This window comes from Moschus berezovskii, chromosome 18 (assembly GCF_049115385.1).
Source record: "Moschus berezovskii isolate FMDL1 chromosome 18, NW_MosBer_1.0, whole genome shotgun sequence".
NCBI classification, from domain to species: Eukaryota; Metazoa; Chordata; class Mammalia; order Artiodactyla; family Moschidae; genus Moschus; species Moschus berezovskii.
In genome coordinates this window covers 4,554,834-4,568,663 of record NC_142477.1, presented here as the reverse complement: position 1 = coordinate 4,568,663, position 13,830 = coordinate 4,554,834, and positions in this window count along the sequence as shown.

Genomic DNA, 13,830 nt, shown 5'->3' with positions numbered 1-13,830 from the left:
GCTTCCCGCCGCAACTCGAGAAACACCCCAAAATTATCCCCTCCCTGCGAGATGAGGAAATTTGGCGATGCAGCATCTCAAGAGAAATACCACATTCCCTCTGGAAAGGCAAAAAGGTACTTGACACCCTTTATTCGACTCAGAAACTTCCCTCACACAGCCGTCCCCTTTGGAGAGGAGAACACACTTTACGGACTCAATTCGAGAGGATCCCCTGTGCACATTGAAAGGCTCGAAAGGAAACCGGAAGTTCCCCTTCCAACACCAAAGGGGACCAGACTTCCCTGAAGCAACCCCAGCGAGTTCCTCAGGTCCCCGGGGCAACTCGAGAAGCACCCCCAGCTTCCCGCCACAACTCGAGAAACACCCCAAAATTATCCCATTCATGCCAGATGAGGAAATTTGGCGATGCAGCATCTCAAGAGAAATACCACATTCCCTCTGGAAAGGCAAAAAGGTACTTGACACCCTTTATTCGACTCAGAAAGTTCCCTCACACAGCCGTCCCCTTTGGAGAGGAGAGCACTCTTTCCGGACTCAATTCGAGAGGAGCCCCTGTGCACATTAAAGGGCAGGCGAGGAAACCGGAAGTTCCCCTTCCAACACCAAAGGGGACCTGACTTCCCTGATGCAACCACAGCGAGTTCCTGAGGTCCCCGTCGCAACTGGAGCAGCACCCCCAGCTTCCCGCCGCAACTCGAGAAGCACCCCAAAATTCTCCCCTCAATGCGAGATGAGGAAATTTGGCGATGCAGCATCTCACGAGAAATACCACATTCCCTCTCGAAAGGCAAAAAGGTACTTGACACCCTTTATTCGACTCAGACATTTCCCTCACACAGCCATCCCCTTTGGAGAGGAGAACACACTTTACGGACTCAATTCGAGAGGAGCCCCTGTGCCCATTAAAGGGCAGGCGAGGAAACCGGAAGTTCCCCTTCCAACACCAAAGGGGACCTGACTTCCCTGATGCAACCACAGCGAGTTCCTGAGGTCCCCGTCGCAACTGGAGCAGCACCCCCAGCTTCCCGCCGCAACTCGATAAGCACCCCAAAATTCTCCCCTCCATGCGAGATGAGGAAATTTGGCAATGCAGCATCTCACAAGAAATACCACATTCTTTCTGGAAAGGCAAAAAGGTACTTGACACCCTTTATTCGACTCAGAAAGTTCCCTCACACAGTCGTCCTCTTTGGAGAGGAGAACATACTTTACGGACTCAATACGAGAGTAGCCCCTGTGCACATTGAAGGTCTCGAGTGTAAACCGGAAATTCCCCTTCCAACACCAAAGGGGACCTGACTTCCCTTAAGCAACCCCAGTGAGTTCCTGAGGTGCCCGTCGCAACTCGAGGAGCACCCCCAGCTTCCCGCCGCAACTCGAGAAACAGCCCAAAATGCTCCCGTCCATGCGAGATGAGGAAATATTGCGGTGCAGCATCTCACGAGAAATACCACATTCCGTCTGAAAAGGCAAAAAGGTACTTGACACCCTTTATTCGACTCAGAAAGTTCCCTCAAACAGCCGTCCCCTTTGGAGAGGAGAACACACTTTACGCACTCAATTCGAGAGGAGCCCCTGTGCACATTGAAGGGCTCGAGAGGAAACCGGAAGTTCCCCTTCCAACACCAAAGGGGACCTGACTTCCCTGAAGCAACCCCAGCGAGTTCCTGAGGTCCCCGTCGCAACTCGAGAAGCACCCCCAGCTTCCCGCCGCAACTCGAGAAACAGCCCAAAATTCTCCCCTCCATGCGAGATGAGGAAATTTGGCGATGCAGCATCTCAAGAGAAATACCACATTCCCTCTGGAAAGGCAAAAACTTACTTGACTCCCTTTATTCGACTCAGAAAGTTCCCTCACACAGCCGTCCCCTTTGGAGAGGAGAACACACTTTACGGACTCAATTCGAGAGGAGCCCCTGTGCACATTGAAGGGCTCGAGAGGAAACCGGAAGTTCCCCTTCCAACACCAAAGGGGACCAGACTTCCCTGAAGCAACCCCAGCGAGTTCCTGAGGTCCCCGTCGCAACTCGAGAAGCACCCCCAGCTTCCCGTCCCAACTCGAGAAACAGCCCAAAATTCTCCCCTCCATGCGAGATGAGGAAATTTGGCGATGCAGCATCTCACGAGAAATACCACATTCCCTCTGGAAAGGCAAAAAGTTAATTGACACCCTTTATTCGACTCAGAAAGTTCCCTCACACAGCCGTCCCCTTTGGAGAGGAGAACACACTTTACGGACTCAATTCGAGAGGAGCCCCTGTGCACATTGAAGGGCTCGAGAGAAAACCGGAAGTTAGCCTTCCAACAGCAAAGGGGACCTTACTTCCCTGAAGCAACCCCAGCGAGTACCTGAGGTCCCCGTCGCAACTCGAGAAGCACCCCCAGTTTCCCGCCGCAACTCGAGAAACAGCCCAAAATTCTCCCCTCCATGCGAGATGAGGAAATTTGGCGATGCAGCATCTCACGAGAAATACCACATTCCCTCTGGAAAGGCAAAAAGGTACTTGACACAATTTATTCGACTCAGAAATTTCCCTCACACAGCCATCCCCTTTGGAGAGGAGAAGACACTTTACGGACTCAATTCGAGAGGAGCCCCTGTGCACATTGAAGGGCTCGAGAGGAAACCGGAAGTTCCCCTTCCAACACCAAAGGGGACCTGACTTCCCTTAAGCAACCCCAGCGGGTTCCTGAGGTCCCCGTCGTAACTCGAGAAGCACCCCCAGCTTCCCGCCGCAACTCGAGAAACAGCCCAAAATTCTCCACTCCATGCGAGATGAGGAAATTTGGCGATGCAGCATCTCAACAGAAATACCACATTCCCTCTGGAAAGGCAAAAAGGTCCTTGACACCCTTTATTCGACTCAGAAAGTTCCCTCACACAGTGGTCCCCTTTGGAGAGGAGAACACACTTTACGGACACAATTCGAGAAGAGCCCCTGTGCACATTGAAGGGCTCGAGAGGAAACCTGAAGTTCCCCTTCCAACACCAAAGGGGACCAGACTTCCATGAAGCAACCCCAGCGAATTCCTGAGTTGCCCGTCGCAACTCGAGAAGCACCCCCAGCTTCCCGTCGCAACTCGAGAAACACCCCAAAATTCTCCCCTCCATGCGAGATGAGGAAATTTGGCGATGCAGCATCTCACGAGAAATACCACATTCCCTCTGGAAAGGCAAAAAGGTACTTGACACCCTTTATTCGACTCAGAAAGTTCCCTCACACAGCCGTCCCCTTTGGAGAGGAGAACACACTTTACGGACTCAATTAGAGGTTAGCCCCTGTTCATATTGATGGGCCCGAGAGGAAACTGGAAGTTCCCCTTATAACACCAAAGGGGAACTGACTTCCCTGAAGCAACCCCAGCGAGTTCCTGAGGTCCCCTTCGCAACTCGAGAAGCACCCCCAGCTTCCCGCCGCAACTCGAGAAACACCCCAAAATTCTCCCCGCCATGCAAGATGAGGAAATATAGCGATGCAGCATCTCACGAGAAATAACACATTCTCTCTGGAAAGGCAAAAAGGTACTTGACCCCTTTATTCGACTCAGAAAGTTCCCTCACACAGCCGTCCCCTTTGCAGAGGAGAACACACTTTACGGACTCAATTCGAGACGAGCCCCTGTACCCATTGAAGGGCTCGAGAGGAAACCGGAATTTCCCCTTCCAACACCAAAGGGGACCTGACTTCCCTGTAGCAACCTCAGCGAGTTCCTGAGTTCCCCGTCGCAACTCGAGAAGCACCCCCAGCTTCCCGCCGCAACTCGAGAAACACTCCAAAATTCTCCCCTCCATGCGAGATGAGGAAATTTGGCAATGCAGCATCTCACGAGAAATACCACATTCACTCTGGAAAGGCAAAAAGGTACTTGACACCCTTTATTCGACTCAGAAAGTTCCCTCACACAGCCGTCCCCTTTGGAGAGGAGAACACACTTTACGGACTGAATTCGGGAGGATCCCCTGTGCATATTGAAGGGCTCGAGAGGAAACCGGAAGTTCCCCTTCCAACACCAAAGGGGACCTGACTTCCCTGAAGCAACCCCAGCGAGTTCCTGAGGTCCCCTTCGCAACTCGAGAAGCACCCCCAGCTTCCCGCCGCAACTCGAGAAACAGCCCAAAATTCTCCCCTCCATGCGAGATGAGGAAATTTGGCGATGCAGCATCTCAGGAGAAATACAACATTCACTCTGGAAAGGTAAAAGGGTACTTGACACCCTTTATTCGAGTCAGAAAGTTCCCTCACACAGCCGTCCCCTTCGGAGAGGAGAACACACTTTACGGACTCAATTCGAGGGGATCCCCTGTGCATATTGAAGGGCTGGAGAGAAAACAGGAAGTTCCCTTTCCAACACCAAAGGGGACTTGACTTCCCTGAAGCAACCCCAGCGAGTTCCTGAGTTCCCCGTCGCAACTCGAGAAGCACCCCCAGCTTCCCGCCGCAACTCGAGAAACACTCCAAAATTCTCCCCTCCATGCGAGATGAGGAAATTTGGCAATGCAGCATCTCACGAGAAATACCACATTCACTCTGGAAAGGCAAAAAGGTACTTGACACCCTTTATTCGACTCAGAAAGTTCCCTCACACAGCCGTCCCCTTTGGAGAGGAGAACACACTTTACGGACTGAATTCGGGAGGATCCCCTGTGCATATTGAAGGGCTCGAGAGGAAACCGGAAGTTCCCCTTCCAACACCAAAGGGGACCTGACTTCCCTGAAGCAACCCCAGCGAGTTCCTGAGGTCCCCTTCGCAACTCGAGAAGCACCCCCAGCTTCCCGCCGCAACTCGAGAAACACCCCAAAATTATCCCCTCCATGCGAGATGAGGAAATTTGGCGATGCAGCATCTCAGGAGAAATACAACATTCACTCTGGAAAGGTAAAAGGGTACTTGACACCCTTTATTCGAGTCAGAAAGTTCCCTCACACAGCCGTCCCCTTCGGAGAGGAGAACACACTTTACGGACTCAATTCGAGGGGATCCCCTGTGCATATTGAAGGGCTGGAGAGAAAACAGGAAGTTCCCTTTCCAACACCAAAGGGGACTTGACTTCCCTGAAGCAACCCCAGCGAGTTCATGAGGTCCCCGTCGCAACTCGAGAAGCACCCCCAGCTTCCCGCCGCAACTCGAGAAACACCCCAAAATTCTCCACCCCATGCGAGATGAGGGAATTTGGCGATGCAGCATCTCAAGAGAAATACCACATTCCCTCTGGAAAGGCAAAAAGGTACTTGACACCCTGTATTTGACTCAGAAAGTTCCCTCACAGCCGTCCCCTTTGGAGAGGAGAACACAGTTTATGGACTCAATTCGAGAGGAGCCCCTGGGCACATTGAAGGGCTCGAGAGGAAACCGGAAGTTTCCCTTCCAACAACAAAGGGGACCTGGCTTCCCTGAAGCAACCCCAGCGAGTTCCTGAGGTCCCCGTCGCAACTCGAGAAGCACCCCCAGCTTCCCGCCGCAACTCGAGAAACACCCCAAAATTATCCCCTCCATGCGAGATGAGGAAATTTGGCGATGCAGCATCTCAAGAGAAATACCACATTCCCTCTGGAAAGGCAAAAAGGTACTTGACACCCTTTATTCGACTCAGAAAGTTCCATCACACAGCCGTCCCCTTTGGAGAGGAGAGCACTCTTTCCGGACTCAATTCGAGAGGAGCCCCTGTGCACACTGAAGGGGTCGAGAGGAAACCGGAAGTTTCCCTTCCAACAAAAAAGGGGACCTGACTTCCCTGAAGCAACCCCAGCGAGTTCCTGAGGTCCCCGTCGCAACTCGAGAAGCACCCCCAGCTTCCCGCCGCAACTCGGGAAACACCCCAAAATTATCCCCTCCATGCGAGATGAGGAAATTTGGCGATGCAGCATCTCAAGAGAAATACCACATTCCCTCTGGAAAGGCAAAAAGGTACTTGACACCCTTTATTCGACTCAGAAAGTTCCCTCACACAGCCGTCCCCTTTGGAGAGGAGAGCACTCTTTACGGACTCAATATGAGAGGAGCCCCTGTGCACATTGAAGGGCTCGAGAGGAAACCGGAAGTTTCCCTTCCAACAACAAAGGGGACCTGACTTCCCTGAAGCAACCCCAGCGAGTTCCTGAGGTCCCCGTCGCAACTCGAGAAGCACCCCCAGCTTCCCGCCGCAACTCGAGAAACACCCCAAAATTATCCCCTCCATGCGAGATGAGGAAATTTGGCGATGCAGCATCTCAAGAGAAATACCACATTCCCTCTGGAAAGGCAAAAAGTTACTTGACACCCTTTATTCGACTCAGAAAGTTCCCTCACACAGCCGTCCCCTTTGGAGAGGAGAGCACTCTTTACTGACTCAATTCGAGAGGAGCCCCTGTGCACATTGAAGGGCTCGAGAGGAAACCGGAAGTTTCCCTTCCAACAACAAAGGGGACCTGACTTCCCTTAAGCAACCCCAGCGAGTTCCTGAGGTCCCCGTCGCAACTCGAGAAGCACACCCAGCTTCCCGCCACAACTCGAGCAACACCGCAAAATTATCCACTCCATGCGAGATGAGGATGTTTGGCAATGCAGCATCTCAAGAGAAATACCACATTCCCTCTGGAAAGGCAAAAAGGTACTTGATACCTTTTATTCGACTCAGAAATTTCCCTCACACAGCCGTCCCCTTTGAGAGGAAAACACACTTTATAGACTCAAATCTAGAGGAGCCCTTGTGCACATTGAAGAAGTGGAGAGGAAACCGGAAGCTCCCCTTCCAACACCAAAGGGAACCTTGATTCCCTGAAGCAATCCCAGCGAGATCCTGCGGTCCCCGTCGCAAAACGAGAAGCACCCCCAGCTTCCCGCCGCAACTCGAGAAACACCCCAAAATTATCCCCTCCATACGAGATGAGCAAATTTGGCGATGCAGCGTCTCACGAGAAATACCACATTCACTCTGGAAAGGCAAAAAGGTACTTAACACCCTTTATTGGACTCAGAAAGTTCCCTCACACAACCCTCCCCTTTGGAGAGGAGAACACACTTTATGGATTCAATTAGAAAGGAGCCCCTGTGCACATTGAAGGGCTCAAGAGGAAACCTGAAGTTCCCCTTCCAACACCATAGGGGACCTGAATTTCCTGAAGCCTGAAGCATCCCCAGCGAGTTCCTGAGGTCCCCGTCGCAACTCGAGAAGCACCCCCAGCTTCCAGCCGCAACGCGAGAAGCACCCCAAAATTATTCCCTCCATGCGAGATGAGGAAATTTGGCGATGCAGCATCTCACGAGAAATACCACATTCCCTCTGGAAAGGCAAAAAGTACTTGCCACCCTTTATTCGACTCAGAAAGTTCCCTCTAACAGCCGTCACCTTTGGAGAGGAGAACACACTTTACGGACTCAATTCGAGAGGAGCCCCTGTGCACATTGAAGGGCTCGAGAGGAAACCGGAAGTTCCCCTTCCAATACCAAAGGGGACCTGACTTCCTTGAAGCAACCCCAGCGAGTTCCAGCGGTCCCCGTCGCAACTCGAGAAGCACCCCCGCTTCCCGCCGCAACTCGAGAAACATTCCAAAATTATCCCCTGCATGCGAGATGAGGAAATTTGGCGATGCAGCATCTCACGAGAAATACCACATTCCCTCTGCAAAGGCAAAAAGTACTTGCCACCCTTTATTCGACTCAGAAAGTTCCCTCTAACAGCCGTCACCTTTGGAGAGGAGAACACACTTTACGGACTCAATTCGAGAGGAGCCCCTGTGCACATTGAAGGGCTCGAGAGGAAACCGGAAGTTCCCCTTCCAACACCAAAGGGGACCTGACTTCCCTGAAGCAACCCCAGCGAGTTCCTGCGGTCCCCGTCGCAAAACGAGAAGCACCCCCAGCTTCCCGCCGCAACTCGAGAAACACCCCAAAATTATCCCCTCCATACGAGATGAGCAAATTTGGCGATGCAGCGTCTCACGAGAAATACCACATTCACTCTGGAAAGGCAAAAAGGTACTTGACACCCTTTATTCGACTCAGAAAGTTCCCTCACACAACCCTCCCCTTTGGAGAGGAGAACACACTTTATCGATTCAATTAGAAAGGAGCCCCTGTGCACATTGAAGGGCTCGAGAGGAAACCGGAAGTTCCCCTTCCAACACCAAAGGGGAACTGACTTCCCTGAAGCAACCCCAGCGAGTTCCTGAGGTCCCCGTCGCAACTCGAGAAGCACCCCCAGCTTCCCGCCGCAACTCGAGAAAAACCACAAAATTATCGCCTCCATGCGAGATGAGGAAATTTGGCGATGCAGCATCTCACGAGAAATACGACATTCCCTCTGGAAAGGCAAAAAGGTACTTGACACTCTTTATTCGACTCAGAAAGTTCCCTCTAACAGCCGTCACTTTGGAGAGGAGAACACACTTTACGGACTCAATTCGAGAGGAGCCCCTGTGCACATTGAAGGGCTCGAGAGGAAACCGGAAGTTCCCCTTCCAACACCAAAGGGGACCTGACTTCCCGGAAGCAACCCCAGCGAGTTCCTGCGGTCCCCGTCGCAACTCGAGAAGCACCCCCAGCTTCCCGCCGCCACTCGAGAAACACCCCAAAATTATCCCCTCCATGCGAGATGAGGAAATTTGGCAATGCAGCATCTCACGAGAAATACCACATTCCCTCTGGAAAGGCAAAAACGTACTTGACACCCTTTATTCGACTGAGAAAATTCCCTCACCCAGCCGTCCCCTTTGGAGAGGAGAACACACTTTACGGACTCAATTCGAGAGGAGCCCCTGTGCACATTGAAGGGCTCGAGAGGAACCCGGAAGTTACCCTTCCAACACCATAGGGGACCTGACTTACCTGAAGCATCCCCAGCGAGTTCCTGAGGTTCCCGTCGCAACTCGAGAAGCACCCCCAGCTTCCCGCCGCAACCCGAGAAACACCCCAAAATTTTCCCCTCCATGCGAGATGAGGAAATTTGGCGATGCAGCATCTCACGAGAAATACGAAATTCCCTCTGTAAAGGCAAAAAGGTACTTGACACCCTTTATTCGACTCAGAAAGTTTCGTCTAACAGCCGTCACCTTTGGAGAGGAGAACACACTTTACGGACTCAATTCGAGAGGAGCCCCTCTGCACATTGAAGGGCTCGAGAGGAAACCGGAAGTTCCCCTTTCAACACCAAAGTGGACCTGACTTCCCTGAAGCAACCCCAGCGAGTTCCTGCGGTCCCCGTCGCAACTCGAGAAGCACCCCCAGCTTCCCGCCGCAACTCAAGAAACACCCCAAAATTATCCACTTCATTCGAGATGAGCAAATTTGGCGATGCAGCGTCTCACGAGAAATAACAGATTCACTCTGGAAAGGCAAAAAGGTACTTGACAGCCTTTATTCGACTCAGAAAGTTCCCTCACACAGCCGTCCCCTTTGGAGAGGAGAACACACTTTATGGATTCAATTAGAGAGGAGCCCCTGTGCATACTAAAGGGCTCGAGAGGAAACCGGAAGTTCCCCTTCCAACACCAAAGGGGACCTGACTTCCCTGAAGCAACCCCAGCGAGTTCCTGAGGTCCCCGTCGCAACTTGAGAAGCACCCCCAGCTTCCCGCCGCAACTCGAGAAAAACCCCAAAATTATCCCCTCCATGCGAGATGAGGAAATTTTGTGATGCAGCATCTCACGAGAAATACCACATTCCCTCTGGAAAGGCAAAAAGGCACTTGACACCCTTTATTCGACTCAGAAAGTTCCCTCACACAGCCGTCCCCTTTGGAGAGGAGAAAACACTTTACGGACTCAATTCGAGAGGAACCGCTGTGCACATTGAAGGGCTCGAGAGGAAACCGGAAGTTCCCCTTCCAATACCAAAGGGGACCTGACTTCCCTGAAGCAACTTGAACGAGTTCCTTAAGTCCCCGTCGCAACTCGAGAAGCACCTCCAGCTTCCCGCCGCAACTCGAGAAACATCCCAAAATTATCCCCTGCATGCGAGATGAGGAAATTTGGCGATGCAGCATCTCACGAGAAATACCACATTCCCTCTGGAAAGGCAAAAAGTACTTGACACTCTTTATTCGACTCAGAAAGTTCCCTCACACAGCCATCCCCTTTAGAGATTAAAACACACTTTACGGACTCAATTCGAGAGAAACCCCTGTGCACACTGAAGGGCTCGAGAGGAAACCGGAAGTTCCCCTTCCAACACCAAAGGTGACCTGACTTCCCTGAAACAAGCCCAGCGAGTTCCTGAGGTCCACGTCGCAACTCGAGAAGCAACCCTAGCTTCACGCCGCAACTCGAGAAACACCCCAAAATTATCCCCTCCATGCGAGATAAGGAAATTTTGCGATGCAGCATCTCAACTAAAACACCACATTCCCTCTGGAAAGGCAAAAAGGTACTTGACACCCTGTATTCGACTCAAAGTTCCCTCACACAGCCGTCCCCTTTGGAGAGGAGAACACACTTTAAGGACTCAATTCGAGAGGAGCCCCTGTGCACATTGAAGGGCTCGAGAGGAAACCGGAAGTTGCCCTTCCAACACCAAAGGGGAACTGACGTCCCTGAAGCAACCCCAGCGAGTTCCTGAGGTCCCCGTCGCAACTCGAGAGGCACCCCCAGCTTCCCGCCGCAATTCGAGAAACACCCCAAAATTATCCCCTCCATGCGAGATGAGGAAATTTGGCGATGCAGAATCTCAAGAGAAATACCGCATTCCCTCTGCAAAGGCAAAAAGGTACTTGACACCCTTTATTCGACTCAGAAAGTTCCCTCACACAGAGGTCCCCTTTGGAGAGGAGAACACACTTTATGGAATCAATTCGAGAGGAGCCCCTGTGCACATTGAAGGGCTCGAGTGGAACCCGGAAGTTCCCCTTCCAACACCAAAGGGGACGTGACTTCCCTGAAGCAACCACGGCGAGTTCCTGAGATCCCCGTCTCAACTCGAGAAGCACCCCCAGCTTCCCGCCGCAACTCGAGAAACACCCCAAAATTATCCCCTCCATGCGAGATGAGGACATTTGGCGATGCAGCATCTCAAGAGAAATACCACATTCCCTCTGGAAAGGCAAAAAGGTACTTGACACTTTTTATTCGACTCAGAAAGTTCCCTCACACAGCCGACCCCTTTGGAGAGGAGAACACACTTACGGACTCAATTCGAGAGGACCCCTGGGCACATTGAAGGGCTCGAGAGGAAACTGGAAGTTCCCCTTGCAACACCAAATGGGACCTGACTTCTCTGAAGCAACCCCAGCAAGTTCCTGAGGTCCCCGTCGCAACTCGAGAAGCACACCCAGCTTCCCGCTGCAACAAGTAAAACTCCCAAAATTATCCCCTCCATGCGAGATGAGGAAATTTGGCAATCCAGCATCTCAAGAGAAATACCACATTCCCTCTGGAAAGGCAAAAAGTACTTGACACGATTTATTCGACTCAGAAAGTTCCCTCACACAGCCCTCCCCATGGAGAGGAGAACACATTTTTCGGACTCAATTCCAGAGGAGCTTCTGTGCACATGGAAGGGCTCGAGAGGAAACCGGCAGTTCTCCTTCCAACACCAAAGGGGACCTGACTTCCCTGAAGCAACCCCAGCGAGATACTGAAATCCCCGTCGCAACTCGAGAAGCACCCCCAGTTTCCCGCCACAACTCGAGAAACACCCCAAAATTATCCCCTCCATGCGAGATCAGGAAATTTGGCGATGCAGCATCTCAAGAGAAATACCACATTCCCTCTGGAAAGGCAAAAAGTACTTGACACCCTTTATTCGACTCAGAATGTTCCCTCAAAAAGCCGTCCCCTTTGTAGAGGAGAACCCACTTTACGGACTCAATTCGAGAGGAGGCCCTGTGCACATTGAAGGGCTCGAGAGGAACACGGAAGTTCCCCTTCCAACACCAAAGGGGACCTGATTTCCCTGAAGCAACCTCTGCCAGTTCCTGAGGTCCCGTCGCAACTCGAGAAGCACCCCCAGCTTCCTACCGCAACTCAAGAAACACCCCAAAATTATCCCCTCCATGCGTGATCAGGAAATTTGGCGATGCAGCATCTCAAGAGAAATATCACTTTCCCTCTGGAAACGCAAAAAGTACTTGACACCCTTTGTTCGACTCAGAAAGTTCCCTCACACAGCCGTCTCCTTTGGAGAGGAGAGCACACTTTACGGACTCAATTCGAGGGAGCCCCTGTGCACATTGAAGGGCTCGAGTGGAAACAGGAAGTTCCTCTTCCAAAACCAAAGGGGACCTGACTTCCCTGAAGCAACCCCAGCGAACTCCTGAGGTCTCCGTCGCAACTCGAGAAGCACCCCAAGATTCCCGCCGCAACTAGAGAAACACCCCAAAATTATCCCATGCATGCGAGTTGAGGAAATTTGGCGATGCAGCATCTCAAGAGAAATACCACATTCCCTCTGGAAAGGCAAAATGGTACTTGGCACCCTTTATTCGACTCAGAAAGTTCCCTCACACAGCCGTCCCCTTTGGAGAGGACAACACACTGTAAGGACTCAATTCGAGATGAGCCCCTGTGCACATTGAAGGGCTCGAGAGGAATCCGGAAGTTCAACTTCCAACACCAATGGGGACCTGACTTCCCTGAAGCAACCCCAGCGAGTTCCTGAGGTTCCAGTCGCAACTCGAGAAGCACCCCCAGCTTCCCGACGCAACAAGAGAAACACCCCAAAATTATCCCCTCCATGCGAGATGAGGAAATTTGACGATGCAGCATCTCAAGAGAAATGCCACATTCCCTCTGGAAAGGCAAAAAGGTACTTGACACCCTTTATTTGACTCAAACAGTTCCCTCACACAGCCGTCCCCTTTGGAGTGGAGAACACACTTTACGGACTCAATTCGAGAGGAGCCCCTGGGCACATTGAAGGGCTCGAGAGGAAAACGGAAGTTCCCCTTCCAACACCATAGGTTACGTGACTTTCCTGAAGCATCCCCAGCGAGTTTCTGAGGTCCCCAGGCAACTCGAGAAGCAGCCCCAGCTTCCCACCGCAACTGGGTAAACACCCAAAAATTGTCTCCTCCATGCAAGATGAGGAAATTTGGCTATGAAGCATCTCAAGAGAAATACCACATGCCCCCTGGAAAGGCAAAAAGGTACTTGACACCCTTTATTCGACTCAGAAAGCTCCCACATACAGCCGTCCCCTTTGGAGAGGAGAACACACTTTACGGACTCAATTCGAGAGGAGCCCCTGTGCACATTGAAAGGCTAGAGAGGAAACCGGAAGTTCCCCGTCCAACAACAAAGGGTACCTGACTTCCCTGAAGCAACACCAGCGAGTTCCTGAGGTCCCCGTCGCAACTCGAGAAGCACCCCCAGCTTCCCGCCGCAACTCGAAAACACCCCAAAATTATCCCCTCCATGCGAGATGAGGAAATTTGGCAATGCAGCATCTCAAGAGAAATACGATAATCCCTCTGGAAAGGAAAAAAGATACTTGACACCCTTTATTCGACTCAGAAAGTTCCCTCACACAGCCGTCTCCTTTGGAGAGGACAACACACTGTAAGGACTCAATTCGAGATGAGCCCCTGTGCACATTGAAGGGCTCGAGAGGAAACCGGAAGTTCAACTTCCAACACCAATGGGGACCTGACTTCCCTGAAGCAACCCCAGCGAGTTCCTGAGGTTCCCGTCACAACTCGAGAAGCACCCCCAGCTTCCCGACGCAACAAGAGAAACACCCCAAAATTATCCCCTCCATGCGAGATGAGGAAATTTGACGATGAAGCATCTCAAGAGAAATGCCACATTCCCTCTGGAAAGGCAAAAAGGTACTTGACACCCTTTATTTGACTCAGACAGTTCCCTCACACAGCCGTCCCGTTTGGAGAGGAGAACACACTTTACGGACTCAATTCGA